The sequence below is a fragment of the Eurosta solidaginis genome, unplaced genomic scaffold, assembly GCF_040869045.1.
Source record: "Eurosta solidaginis isolate ZX-2024a unplaced genomic scaffold, ASM4086904v1 ctg00001171.1, whole genome shotgun sequence".
NCBI lineage: Eukaryota > Metazoa > Arthropoda > Insecta > Diptera > Tephritidae > Eurosta > Eurosta solidaginis.
The window spans coordinates 217,685-233,580 of record NW_027136985.1 but is presented as its reverse complement, the minus strand read 5'-3'; the positions used below and the strand labels follow the sequence as shown (position 1 = coordinate 233,580).

Here is a 15,896-nt window from a genome sequence, read left to right as displayed (position 1 = left end):
TTTGATTTAACTTTTCTTTGAGAAATCAGTTCACGCATTTTTGTATTGGATCGTGTGCACATTTGCCGAAACCGGTTGATAGTCTGCAATTGGTTCAGACAACTTAATAAAAGGTTTTTTTTTTTTTTTTTTTGTAGCACGTCACTTAGTTGCACTTCTATTTGTGATATTGCATTGTTCAGTAGCTGTGTGATACGTAAAGCGCCACATTCAGCATTTGTATAAAATATCGATTTAAAAATTAGGTCCGTTGGTATAATCGCCAATATATTTGGTGGTTAACCAAATATTTAAATATTTATTTTTACAAATATTATTTTATTTACTTTTGAGTTTAAATATTTTCAAACTAATTAGAATTTTCTTTTTTTGAAGTTATTGAAAAATTTTAAGTTAACATGAAAACTCAATTAAAAATTATTTTAAAAATTAAAGTAAAGAATACAAAGTAGTTAACACTATACTGCCGCTAGGTGGGTCTCATAAGCATTATCTAAGCGAGGATAAGCGTTTTTTTACGCGCAAACGTAAACGTATACACTTTTTTACAAATGTGTGGCGCATTATTTTTAAAGTCAATCGTGCCACAATATATTGAATTTCGTGCGCTGTGGGATGCGCATTAAGGCCTTAACTAGCACGGTAAAAGAAGTTTTCCAACCAGCGATGATAAATGGATTTTTTCATTTTGTACCAAACGAGGAAAAAAAATGTACCAAGTCATCCAAAAATGTACCAAAAGTCTTCTAAAATGTGAATTTGAACCAAACTACACCATTTTAATACTAAAATCAGAAAACATCAACTTGAAATAAAAAAATCGTATTTGTGGTCCGATTTGGCTTTAAATGCGATTTTTGAAGAAACTAAGAAAGATAGAAAACTGCAAACTGAAAAGTGTTTGTTCCATTGGAAAGAGCGTTAATTTTCCTATAAGAATCACTCAAAGAACGCTATTTTCGCACAATAGGGTCGTTTCATGATTCCAGGTCCCATATACATATTTATATTCGCAACTCACCTTCAAACTTTTGTAAGGCAACTATTGCTCTTTTGATGCCCGATAATTTCGTGTTTGCACCATCAATCGCTGTTTCGTTGGCGTTTGGTGCTCATTGCCCCCAACTTGCCTTGAGCCTTTAAATTTCTGCTATGTAAAAATTCTATTTTTTTTTTCTGCTTCATTAATGTTAATTTCGGAAGTTTTTACTTTAACTTTCCATTTGTATATATTGTTTTTCTGTTTCTTAATTTGAGTAATTAAATTGTTAATATTTGTTTGTACCGATTTTAATTTATCATCATGTATCGTGTGAATTAATTTCTTAATTTCGGCCATTTTTTTCGTCACACACGCATCAGTCGTAGTTTGTTCTCTCTCTTGTGCCTCCAATTGATTAAAAATAGTTGGTAGTTGTTCCCTTAAACTCTTTAGAACAATATAGAGCTTTTGTGTGTTCGATTGACACACATCACGTTCTAAACGTCCTCGCTGTTCCTGATTATAGTTTATTTGTGATTGCAATTGTTCCGCCTGTACTTTCATAACGTCCAAAGCTTTTTGCGAGATCAATGATGTATCGGCTGATTGGTTGGTTTTCGTTTGCACTTGTGTACCCATTGCATTGATAGGGACGTGGTCCATTTTCGGGGCTATAGAGTAAAAGGGGAACAGATAAAAAAACAAAGAGAAATTAAATAATTAGTTCAATTTGCGACATTTGCAATTTGCAATAATCTGCGATCTAAATCGATGCAAAAGTAAAGGCAATTATAAAGCTGTACTGCTAGTGGGTTAGGGGGTTAGAATATACCCGCGGTAGGTATGCCTGTCGTAAGAGGCGACTAAAATACCAGATTCAAGGGGATGTGTAGCGCAACCTTTTTAGGTTGCCAACGCAATATATAGCTTCTCCAAACCCAATTGTCAACCTCGCCTTCGAGCGGCGAATACCGTTTCATTAACAGACGAGGTTCTGGCGACCACAAGCTCCTCATGGATAATCTACTCTCTTTGGTACTACTAAATTTCAGTACACATTGTTACTCCTGGAAACTTACGCTATAGGTTACTTGCCAAGATTTGTTCTTGGAGGGCGCCGCCTCCAGATTGTCGCCATATTGTGCTGACAATAATCTGTTAAAATCGTGGTGGTCGACGTCGCCACACTTTAACCTTCATCGAAATGTAATTAAATACTCGCACTTTGATTTACTGCGTGAAAATTATATTTCTCTTTATTTTCTTTAAAAATCACAATCAACTTTTTTTTGCGCACGTCAGTAACTTTCAGTTGGCAGAATTATATTGATGGCGGTAAAACATGAAAATGCCGATGTCACTCTTGGCACTCGTTATTTTCATGTTTTACCCCACATATATGGTATTCTCTCTTACATGCTATATTTCAATGCTCATCACATATTATTGTGTATTTGGTTCTTTCTATTTGTACTATTTACAATTAAATATCATTGTGAGTAACAATGTTGAGATGTTGCCAGATGATTATTAAAAAGTTAATTTTTACAATTTTAGTCTTTGCTGTTTTGAAATATGGTTTTTGAATATACAAAATTTGTGCTTTTTTTCTCTTTTTTTTTTGTTGTTTTAACAGTTTTTAAGCCTTCGTGGCAGCTTACATGCTAGTAAGTAAATTTTGGATTTGTGTTTTTTTTTTTCAAATTTAAAGTAAAAATATTGAAGTAATGTTAGTTTACCTTAGTTAGGCGGTTTTTATGTACCACTTTTTCTTAGTTTTTAACTTCATCGAAAATAGTTACATTAGGTTCGTTAATTTTAGTTATAAAAAACGGACCTTGATAAATATTTTCGTGCTTATGATGTGGTTCTTTTTGTAAAAGTACTTTATCTCCGATTTTTACAATTAAAGGTCGTGCCGTTTTATCGTACAGGTTTTTACTTTGTAATTTATTTTTATTAATTAGGTTTTGTGCCATTTTGTGCGTTTTCTGCATCCCAAACTTAACTTCTTTGGCATAGTTTTCGACATTATAGATCGGGTCAATTTTTTCTTTACTCAACTCATTAGGCAAAGTTGCCTTTTTCCCAAAAACTAACTCGTAAGGCGAAAATTGATTGTCGAAAACTGTGCTACTCGTAGTGTTGTGTAGGAAGGTACAATATTTTAAATAAACATCCCAATCAGAAAAATTGTCTTTTAAATATGCACGTAAGTATTCATTAAAAACTCTATGATTACGTTCAATCGTGCCAACAGTTTCATGATGGTATGCAGTTGAAAAATTATGTTGAATATTTAAAAGCTTTGTTAATTCTTCGAATAATTCATTTTTAAATTCAGTACCTAAATCTGATTTTATGGCATTCATTGTGCCGTAAGTTAAAATGAATCCTTCAAAAATAGCTGAAGCGATTGTTTTTGCCGATTTGTCTGGTACAGCGACTGTTACCAGATATTTAGTCATGTCGCAAATCATGGTAAGTGCGAACTTGTTACCATATTTGGACTCAGGTAGGGGTCCTATTGTGTCAATTACTAGTATATCAAATGGTTTACAAGGAGTTGGTGTTAAAACAAGTTTTTCTTTTGTTTTAGGTTTAACCTTGTTTAAGAGACAATCCTTACAATTTTTGATATATTTCGATATATCACGAGTCATGTTCTTCCAATGAAATTTTTTTCGCAATTTTGCGTAAAGTCTTTTCATTCCGCAATGTCCACCAGAAATGGGATCATTATGGTAAATTTTCATAAGTTTTAATTTTGTATCTTCATCTGTTACTGTCTCCACTGGATCTGTTAGTATAATTTCTAAAGATTTTAAAATTTTATTTCCAATATTTTTGAAATTTGTAATAGTGTAATGTTCGAACATAATATCGTTTTTAGGCCATTCAATCTGCTTAATTTTGCGTTTGCCGGCTTCTGATTCAAGCCTCGAAAGTAATTTCTCTAAAGTTATTATTTCGTTAACAAGCTCAAAACTAAGTAACTCGAGTTTCTTATTTTTAATATGCGCAAAAATTCTTAAATTTTTTGTTTTATTATTTTTATCATACGTAATTGCAGATCTTATTCGTGGAATCTTTTTTGAAAAATTGAAAGAAAATTTGTCGTAGACATGTAAAGTAGGTTGTTTTTCGTCGTTTTTGTCTGTTTTCTTATGTAAATTTTTGTCGTTTGCCTTTTTTGTCATGGCTCTTGTCTGTACTGCCAGAATTTCTTTATTAGCTTCTTTAATCTCATCGATTGTTATTCGCGATAGTGCATCAGCACACACGTTTGATTTACCTTTTATATATACAATAGTAAAGTTATATTCAGATAGTTCCAGTCTTATTCTGGAAAGTTTTGAAGATGGGTCTTTCATATTGAATAAGAATAGTAGAGGTCTATGATCTGACTTTACAATGAAATGGGTGCCATAAACGTATGGTAGAGATTGCTTCATTGCAAAGTAAATAGCTAAAAGCTCTAATTCTATAATAGGTTTTTTCTGTTCTGCTTTATTAAATGCTTTAGAAGCGAAACAAATTGGTAAATCACTACCTTGCTGTTCTTGACTTAAAATAGCGCCACATCCAGTTGTGGAAGCATCAACTGTAATAATGAATTGTTTAGTAAAATCTGGATATTGAAGTAATTTTGGTGAAAGTAATGCTGCTTTCAAAGATAAAAATGCTCTTTCGCACTCTACATCCCATACAAATTCAACTCTTTTTCTGCTTAATCGATTTAGGGGCGCTGCCAGAGACACAAAATTAGGTATAAACAGTCTGTAATAATTTGCAAACGCGACGAATCGTCGTACCGCGTCTTTGTCAGTCGGTTTCGTATACTTTTTAATTGCGTTTATCTTAGAGTCGTCTGGCAACAAACCTTTGGCTGAACATTTATGACCTAAAAATGTAACTTCTGGTCGTAAAAAGTTGCATTTATTTGGGTTAAGTTTGAGATTAAAAGATCTACAAGTATCGAAGACTTTTGAAAGATTTTTAATGTGGTGTGCTTCGCTACACCCTATGACGATAATATCGTCGACGTACAAAAATGCGACATTGGGTGGTATACCCGAAAAAGCTATGGCCATCATTCGCGAGAATGAATTTGGTGCTATATTTAAGCCGAATGGAAGCACTTTCCATCTAAATGCGCCACGGTCGGTGCTGAAAGACGTAATGTCACGAGAGTCAGGATGCAAGGGGATTTGGTGAAATCCTGAAAAAAGATCTAATGTGGAAAAATACTTTGCCCTGCCAAGATTGTCTAAAATATCGTCAACTCTAGCTAGTGGAAATTTATCAGCAATGAGTTTTTTGTTTACCGCGCGAAAATCTACGCACATACGATATGCTTTTTGACCATTAGTATCTTTCTTTGGGACTACAATCAAAGGACTATTGTAATTCGAATAACTGGGTTCAATCAAATCATTGTCTAATAATTTATTTACTTGGCGATTTATTTCTTCGCGTTGAGAGTATGGCAATCTATAGTTTTTAACATATACCGGATCGTTGTCTGTCAATCTTAGTTTTTGCTCGTAAAAGTTATTTAAAGTCATTTTGTCCGTGTCAAGAGCGAAAATGTCGGCATAATCTATGCAAAGGTCAATTAATTTACTATGAGCACGTTGAGGTATTTGATTTTTTAAAATCGAAGTTAGGTTTTTCGTACGTTTTTCTTCTGTTTCTGTCTTGTTAATTGTATAAACATTGTAGTTTGAAAGTTTTTCTGTCCGAATACTTTTTCTTTTCACATACTTTATATCATCTGTGGTATTTATAACTTTAATAATTGGGTTACTGGAATTAACAATGCACCTAGCTGTGAAAACACCTTTTTAGATTTCCTGCGAGTCTACGAAAAGGGGCTCGGGTGAATCTCCTAAATCAAAAAGTCTGAATATTTCGCATCTTGGTGGAATGATACAACTGTCGCTTTCTGTTCCGTGCAGGATGGGTATCGCGACTTTTTCATTACCTACCCAAAACGAAATACTATTTCTTTCATAATTAATAATGCATTTGTTAATTTTCAGAAAATCTTTACCCAGTATGCCATCGGATGGAATATTAAAGTCTTCATTCACTACATGTAAAGTATGTTTAATAGAAAACTTTGAAAAATTTAAATTTGCTGTAATTTTACCTAAAGTGGAAACTGAATTGGAAGAGACACCGGTAATGTTAATGATGTCGTTCGTGTTTAAGGAAATATTTCTGTCTAGACATGATATTTTTATTAAGGAAATGTCCGCTTGAGTGTCTACTAAGAAAGAACAAAATTTTTGTGACTCGTTTAGTTGTAATTCTATAAAATCAGAGTAATTTAAATTTAAACAATAGATGGCTATTGGTGAGAGAAGTTCGCTTACTCCCTTAATTCGTCCTCCCTCAGTGTTCGATCCTGAGGGGCACTGGCTTTTAAAGCGCGAACGTTTGCGTTTCGACCTCTACCGTTTGAGGATCTTGAATTGTTGTTTCTATTGTTACTATTATTTGGATTAGGGTTGGTATTTGGACGCGTATTATTATTGTGATTATTCTGATATCTATTTCCGTTATAATTCCTATATCTTTGATTATTGTTACCGTTATAGTTACTATTGTATGAAAATGAATTATTGTTTCTAAAACCAGTATAGCCACGGTTTGGGTAAAAACCTCGATAACTACCACGTGAATTTCTAAATGTACTGTTACTACGTGATCGAAAAGCTAAAACCTGACGCTCAGTTACTTCATTGTTTTGTTCTACAATTAATTTTGCTACTACGTTTTTCGGATCAGTAAATGCCGTTGAGGCTAAAATGATTTTTACTAAATTGGATTTTGCGTTTAAACAACACACGTTAACAGTTTGTTCGACTGCCATTTCATGAGCTTTCGTTTGAGTGATCCCTTCAATAATAAGAGACCGCTCAAGTGAGTCAGCTAAATATTCAACTTTTTTGGCAAAGTCTGTATAATTATTACCGCTAACGTGCAACGCTGCAATTCTCCCTGCTACAACTTTCGAGTTGTCTAGTTTGATCCTATTACGTAGAGCTGTTTTAATTTCATTGACTGAAGTTACTTGTGTTGGTAGTGCTTCACGAGCTTTACTCTCTAATTTTGATTTTAAGAACGCTATAAAAGTATCGGTTAAATCTGCAGTGGCGAAATTGTTCGAGTAATGCAATTTTGTCTATAAAAGAATCAAGTGCTAGTGGATCACCACTGTAGTTTTCTCTAATAGAATTAGCACATGTGTTAATAAAAATTCTTTTATCCTCTGGTGTTGCCATGATTTGATCGTTAAGATCTGGAGCTGAATTAGAAGAAGATGAGGCCACGTTTGTACTATTTGGATCGTTAGGATCTGATTTTAGAGTAGAAGTTAAAATTTCACTATTTGAATCGTTGAGATTTGAAACTAAATTAGAAGTTGAATTTTTAATGGAAGAATTTTCAAAGCCTGGAAAATCTGTTGATAAAGAGAATCTATTTTCCTGGTTTGTGACTTTTTCGGTCGAAGATGAAGCTAAACTTTCGTAGCTTGAGCCTGATTTATCTGAATCGGATTCTGAATCTGAAGTTTTTTGCACTTGTCTACCACTTCTAAGGTTGTACATATGAAATTACTAAAGCACTTGTTTGAATGTTGAATTTAAGATTGAAGTTAAATTGTTGAGGAAAAAGAGCGAAGGAAAAATTTAAAGAAATATTTAACAATTTATTATAAGAATTAATTGATACTGCAGTAAATTTTTATGAAAAATTTGTAAAAAGTAATTGAATTCAAAATGGCTCAAAAGTATGTAAGTATTAATTGGTAAAAGTCTTAAAATGTACTCACGGACGCACCGCTTTATTCAAAAAAATCTCAATTTGGTTTTTCACGGAACCACCGCATGTATTAAAAAATTGAATTGGTTTTTCACGGAACCACCGCATGTAATAAAAAAAAATCTTAATTAGTTTTTAACGGAACCCACCGTATGAATCAAAAAAAAAAATTTAATTGGTTTTTTCGAAAGCCACCGTATGTATCAAAAAAAAAAAAATTAATTGGTTTTATCGAAAACCACCGTATGTATCAAAAAAAATTAATTGGTTTTATCAAAAACCACCGTATGTATCAAAAAAAATTAATTGGTTTTATCGAAAACCACCGTATGTATCAAAAAAAATTAATTGGTTTTATCAAAAACCACCGTATGTATCAAAAAAAAAAAAAAAATTAATTTGGTTTTATCGAAAACCACCCTAATATCAAAATCCAAAATTTATATGCTATTGAAACAATCCAATTTAATTATATGATAAGCCAATGCATTGCATTTAATGGTAATTAAAATGTCTTATATACGTATATATGTTTGAAAAAGAAAACCGTAAGCAAGAATAATTTTAAATAAATACATACAGTGAGTGTCACCTTATTTGATGCAGCCACAAAAATTACATTTAAACGCCCATAACTTACATAATAAAGATATTTGGAAAAATCAATAGTCTTAATAAAAGTAGCATTGTTTTCTACTTAAAAAACATGTCATGTAAAAAATTTTTTTCACTTAATCCTTGCAAACCAATAAAAAATGAAAAACCAGTATATTTCATATGAGCAGCTTATTTGATGCACTCAGCTTTTAATGGTAGTGATCACGTTGCCTTGGCTTTTTGTTAAAAAAAAATGACGCTATCCACAAAATAATTGTTTTTTCATAGAATTAGTACATTTTTTAGCGTGAATGAGTAATTTGATTACTAAGAACAAAAAAATGGGACGACGCACCAGTGTAGAACAACGAGAATTGGTAATTCACCACTTTAAGAATGGGAAAAGTCAGCGTTCAATAGCTGAAATGGTTAATATTCCATCGTCTACAGTTCAGCACATAATCGAACGGTTTTTAAAAGAAAATCGTGTAAAAAACAAGGGCAGAGAAGCGCCAAATAAAATATTTACACAAACTGACGAACGATATATCGTTAGAAAAATTAGTGAAAATCCCAAATTGTCGGCACAAAAATTGGCTGATCAAGTGAAAAGCTTCCTTGGGAAGGAATGTAGTGCATCAACTATCCGCCGTATCTTACGATCACATGATTTTCATGGTCGAGTTTCACTCAAAAAGCCGTTCATTAATTCAAAAAATAAGGCTAGTCGTTTGAAATTCGCCAAAAATTACGTTCTGAAGGATTCCACATTTTGGAACACCGTGATATTTTCTGACGAGTCCAAGTTTAATATATTTGGATCGGATGGAAGGTCGATGGTTTGGCGTAAACCCAACAAACAACTCGATAATAAGAATTTACGTGCGTCTGTGAAACACGGCGGTAGGAGTGTTATGGTTTGGGCATGTATGGCTGCTTCGGGCGTTGGAAACCTTGTTTTTATAGATGGAATCATGGATAAGAATATGTATCTTAACATTCTAAAGGAAAACTTGCTTCAAAGTGCTGAAAAACTAGGTCTACGGAGCAACTTTAGATTTTATCAAGACAATGACCCGAAACATAAATCAGGAATTGTCCAGCAGTGGTTGATATGGAATTGTCCCCACGTAATGGAACCACCAGCGCAGTCTCCTGACTTAAATGTCATTGAGAATTTATGATCCCTACTAGAAAAAAACATACGAAAACACCATATTTCTAGCAAAGAAACCCTCAAAGCAGCACTTCTCGAAGAATGGTCAAAAATTTCACCGGATTTAACTGAAAAACTTGTCGGCTCAATGGAGGATCGTATAAAATCAGTTATCTCACAAAACGGTTACCAGACAAAGTACTGAGTTTACTTATAAATTCAAGAATTCGTTTTTGTTTTATTCTTTTATTGCTGCATCATTTAAGCTGCTCATGTGAAATATACTGCTTTTTTCATTACTTTTTTGATTGTAAGGACTAAATAAAAAATGTCTAGTATTTGTAATGATTTTTAAATAAAAAACAATGCTAATATTACTGTGTCTTTTATTTTTTTGAATATCTTTTTTGATCAAAAGATATGGGCGTTTAAATGTAATTTTTGTGGCTGCATCAAATAAGGTGACACTCACTGTATATATACTTAATTTTCGCTGCTGCTAGTTTCCGTCACTGCTGCTGCTGCGCTGGCAGATCTGAATCGCTGCTGGTGTTGTTGCTGCTACTGATTGCGGTAAAAATGGCGCTGTATTGGTGATGGTTTTTCGCGTTCCGTTATGTGAGTAGGTGGAGGAATGCCGTTAGAAATTCCGATGGTGGGTGGTACAGTTTGCCCTTACGTAGGCGAATTAGTTTTTCGAATTTATAATTCTTTTTTTTTTTTGTTGTATTATCTCTGCTTCTTTTTATATTTGTTGTAGTCGTAGATTTAATTGAGGGAAAAAAATATTTTATTTCTGCTGCTTTTTATAAATTTTAATTGTGAAATTTAGTTAAATTAATTATGAATTTATGGACTTAAGTAAGGAATTTGTATTAACTCTGTTTTTCGTTGTAGATTTGCACGTGTTTTATTAGAAAATTGTATTACTTCTGTTTTTCGTTATAGATTTGCGCATATTTGTTAGAAAAATTAAATTGTTTCCGTTTTTATTAAAAGTGTTTAGGTATTTGTTAGAAAAATTTTATTACTTCCGTTTTAATTAAAAATGTTTAGATATTTGTTAGAAAAATTGTATTATTTCCGTTTTCATTAAAAATGTTTAGATATTTGTTAGAAAAATTTTAGTATTTCCGTTTTTATTAAAAATTATAGATATTTTTTTTAGAAAAATTTTATTTAAATTTGTTTTTTTTCCACTGCACCACCACTTTGCAAATTTTCACTCCACTCTACTCACCGCTGCTGTCCAAAACGAAAAAATGACCGGTTCGCCACGATGCCAAGATGAAAAATGAACGAGGCTCCAGCCTCACGGTCGCCATGTTACTCCTGGAAACTTACGCTATAGGTTACTTGCCAAGATTTGTTCTTGGAGGGCGCCGCCTCCAGATTGTCGCCATATTGTGCCGACAGGAATCTGTTAAAATCGTGGTGGTCAACGTCGCCACACTTTAACCTTCATCGAAATTTAAATAAATACTCGCACTTTGATTTACTGCGTGAAAATTATATTTATCTTTATTTTCAATATCGCGAGTTAATATCGAGCTCAAGGCCTAACAATAATTATTTTCTTTAAAAATCACAACCAACTTTTTTTTGCGCACGTCAGTAACTTTCAGTTGGCAGAATTATATTGATGGTGGTGAAACATGAAAATGCCGATGTCACTCTTGGCACTCGTCATTTTCATGTTTTACCCCACATATATCGTATTCTCTCATGCTCATGACATATTATTGTGTATTTGGTTCTTTCTATTTGTACTATTCACAATTAAATATCATTGTGAGTAACAATGTTGAGATGTTGCCAGATGATTATTAAAAAGTTAATTTGGGGGATTTTATCCTCACAACATTATACTCAGATGCAACTGAAATATGTGTCTATGTTTCATCCTCTACACCAATTCTATATATCCTATACCTGTCCACTATTCATCGCAACTGATTCAGCTATATGTTATACATTATGGCCACCAGAGGTTTGTGTCTCCGATTTTAGGTACACCCTCTTCTGTAGCTAGTTATTTAACCACTGCCTTTAGTGGTTAACCAAATATTTAAATATTTATTTTTAGAAATATTATTTTATTTACTTTTGAGTTTAAATATTTTCAAACTAATTAGAATTTTCTTTTTTTTGAAGTTATTCAAAAATTTTAATTTAACATGAAAACTCAATTAAAAATTATTTTAAAAATTAAAGTAAAGAATAGAAAGTAGTTAACACTATATTTACTACCCCTCCAAGAAAATTTGAAACAAACAAATTATTAATTAATATTAAATGTAACCTTTTTTTGTTTTTTGTTGTTTAATGTATTTGTATTTAAATTAGTGTTAATAAGTACGTTTGCTGGTTTAAGTAAATCAATTGTAATATTGTTAATAATATTTTTGTATTGAATTGTAAATGTTTTATGTTTCTTAGAGATAACTTTAAAAGGTCCTTCATAAGGTGATTCTAAATAAGATTTACGAAGAACTTTAACAAAAACATACTCACAATTTTCTAATTGTTTAGGAACGAAAAAATTTTCTTTCTTATGATGAAAAACTTTAGAACGAACAAGTGAAAAATATCCTCTTATTTTATGAAGAGCGTCATTAGAAAAATCATGTTCTTTATTACTATTTGAAATAATTAATTCACCAGGTATTCTAAGTGTTTGGCCATAAACAAGTTCAGCAGATGAACATTTTAAATCTTCTTTAATAGAAGTTCGTAAACCAAGTAGAATGAATGGTAAAATGTCAGACCAATGAACCGAGTCGTTTGATGCTATAATTGCTGCTTTTAAAGTTCGATGAAATCTCTCTATCATGCCATTTGCTTGGGTATGGTAAGGAGATGTATGAATTTTATGAGAACCTAAAAGTTTAGTTAATTCCGTAAAAAATTTTGAGGTGAATTGTGAATCTTGATCTACTGTAATATTCAATGGTATACCAAATCGTGGTATATAATTTTGAATAAAAGTTTTTACTATAGTATTTGTTGAAATATCTTTAAGTGGATAAGCTTCAGGCCAACGTGAAAATCTAACAATAATTGTTAAAATATAAGAATTTTCATTTGAAACTGGAAGAGGTCCAACAATATCCATATGAATATGTTCAAAACGGCCTGATGGTATTTGAATTTTTTGGATAGGAGATTTAGTATGTCTTGAAATTTTGGATTTTTGACAATTGATGCAAGATGAAGTACAATCGTTAATTTCTTTACGCATGTTAGGCAATAATATTTAATTTGAATTAATTTTCTAGTTGTTCTTTTACTTGGATTAGATAACGAGTGAATTTTGTCAAATATAATAGTACCATTTTTGTCGAAATGTGTAAGTAAAGTATTTTTAGAAAAAAGTTTTTTAACATTTTCGAAAGCTGTTGTGGTTTCATTTGTCCAATTTAATTGTTTGAGTTTGTTTTTAATTGCGTGTGTTAACATTTCAAGAAGAGGACTAAGTTTTGTTGCTAACATTTTAATATATCTGTGATAGTAATTTATCATACCTAAAAATTTTTGTAATTTATTTATAGAAATTGGTTTTTCAAAATTTGTTATGATTTCAATTCTATCTAAAGATAGTTTAATACCTTCGCCTGAATTTTCGTAACTTAAGAAATTTAATTTATTTACACCGAGAGTACATTTTGAAGGTTTACTATTTAAATTATATTCTCCAAGTCTTTTGAAAACTGATTTTAAATGATTTATATGTTGATCTTTATTATCAGTGGCAATAAGAATGTCATCAGTGTATGTAAATACAAAATTGAAATCAGAAAATACTTCATTAATAAAGCGTTGGAAATTTCGTAAACCGAAGGTCATTCTTACGAATTCAACCATTCCAAAAGGGCAGTTTATTGCAGTTTTATGAATGTCTTCTTCTGCCATTGGAATTTGGCGGTAGGCACGCACAAGATCAATTTTGGAAAAAAATTGTTTGTTTTTTAAATCAATTGTTAAATCGTGAATATGTGGTAAAGGATACCGATCTGGTGTAGTAATAAAATTAAGTCTTCGATAGTCTCCGCAAGGTCTCCAATCATTTGGTTCATTTTAGGAACGAGATGAAGTGGAGATGCAATAGGAGAATTTGAAGGTCTGCATATACCAGTTTTAACTAAAAATTCAAATTCAGTTTTAGCAATTTTAAGTTTGATGGGACAAGACGTCTGGGTTTCGAAAATGGTAAAATACCTTTTGTTTCTATCCTGTGAACCGTATGGTGTTTAACTTTTTTAGTATAATCTGGTTCGCAGGTAATACATGGAAATTCATTAAGTAATTTTGAAAACTTATTTTCGACAGTAGGAATTTTGAGTGAGAAAATATTAGAAGATCCAGCAACTTTAATTTTTTTTAGTAGAATCCATTATTTCTTTATTTTTAATATTGACAATAATTCCGAATTTTTCTAAAAAGTTTGCTCCTATAATTAAAAAAAAATAAAAATAAATGTAAGGCGCGATAACCTCCGAAGAGATCTAAGGCCGAGCTTCTCTTCCAATTTGCGTCGTGCTCCTCTTGATTTTTCCCTACAAATTGGCCGGACGGGACCTACATGTTTTATGCCGACTCCGAACGGCATCTGCAAGGCAGATGAGTTTTCACTGAGAGCTTTTCATGGCAGAAATACAATCGGAGCGCTTGCCAGACACTGCCGAGGGGCGACCCCGCTTAGAAAAATTTTCTTCTAATTGAAAAATCTTATTTCTAAAATTTTGATGGTTCTTTTCCCGGGAGTTGAACCCAGGGCATACGGTGTGATAGGCGGAGCACGCTACCATCACACCACGGTGACCGCCTATAATTGGTGTATCAATATTCGCAATAATGAACGGAAATTCAAAATCTCTTCTTAAACCTTATACTAGGTTCAAACACACACCAAATTGGCAATTTATACTACTTGGGCAATTTATTACGCAATTTGTCATATAATAAATTGTAATAATAAATTGCCAATTTAAAAAAAATTGCGTAATAAGTTGTTTCGAACTGCAAATGCAACATTGTAAAGTGTGTTTTTTGAGTATATTTTAACGTCAGTTACGCATGGCTGAACTATGTGGTTGGCTCATCTCATCAGCTGATTTTATGCCTTTCATTTCACTGGAGTAGGGATTGTCAAAAGAAGATGGCAAACTCAAAATGAAACCGAAACATTGAACACATTTTCTTACAACTCACAAAAATTTCAAAGTTTTTTGTTTTCATTCCATTTCATTCGCCTAATAATGTGCGTGTTCATTTTGACAGTCTGAACAAAGGTATGTATGTTCTTGCTGTAGAGATGAGCCAACCAGCTATCAAATTACTATTGTGTAAGCTAAATCGAGTTGTATGAACAGCACTCAATTCAAATCGAAATTTCCTCAATTTATTTTTCTGTTTGAACATAGTATAAATCAATTTTAAGTAGTTTTGTACCGAAAGTTTCAAATGAAGAACCGTTTGCTACAGTTAAAGTAAGATCCGAATTTCTTTTATAAATTTTAAATTTAGAAAAGGGAATAACTGATACAACTGCACCGGTATCGATAAGAAAATTAAGTTTATTGAATTTATCAAATATGAATAGGCGACGAGTAGGTTTAATAACAGTTCCATTATCCGTCACCGTCATAATGGATCGTTTCAGTTTAAATTTTGTTCGTAATGTGAATTATGATTTTGATTAAAATTGCATGGGGGTATACATTTGAGAGCGTTATTCTTAAATTTTTTGTGATACCAACAAATAGTTGTTTGTGAATTAAAATTACGATTGTTTGAAAAATTTCTTGATCCTGAAAAATTTCGAGATTTAGATCTATTTCTATCTTTAGATCTTGAACGGATTTGTAATTGATTAATATCACTAGAAATTTTATTTACATTTTGAAAAATAGCCGTGGTTAATTCAGTTAAATTTTTAACGCATTGTTCTAAAATATTATTATTTATACTTGAGACTACAGGAGATTTGGAAAAATGAGGATTATTGATTAAATCAAAAAGTTTGTCAGCTAAAATAATAATTTCATCTCTGTTTTGATTATTATTGGAAGTCAAATGAATTTGTATTTCTTTTGGTAATCTACGAATCCACAACTTAAAGAGTAATTCTGGGCTAACTATGGAGTCAGAACCTATAAGTGATTTCATAAATATGAATAATTCAGATGGTGAACGATCACCAAGTTCAGCTTTTGAAAATAATTGTTCTAATCGTTTTTCTTCGCTAAGAGAAAATCTTTCACATAGAATTTTTTTGATTGTATAATATTTATTAAAAAGAGGAGGAGGGTTGATAACATCTAAAAT

At 32.0% G+C, this 15,896-nt stretch overlaps 1 protein-coding gene across 7 annotated transcripts in view; it reads right to left on the bottom strand.

Annotated features, from left to right (window-relative positions):
* Nucleotides 1-15,896, bottom strand: part of LOC137235983 (uncharacterized) — a 50,198-nt gene that overhangs the window by 6,549 nt on the left and 27,753 nt on the right. For all 7 annotated transcript variants that reach the window (XR_010948188.1, XR_010948193.1, XR_010948186.1 and 4 more), the window contains one exon: nucleotides 1,022-1,653. The gene's annotated coding sequence lies outside the window, so the exon portion shown is untranslated. The remainder of the gene's footprint in view (nucleotides 1-1,021; nucleotides 1,654-15,896) is intronic.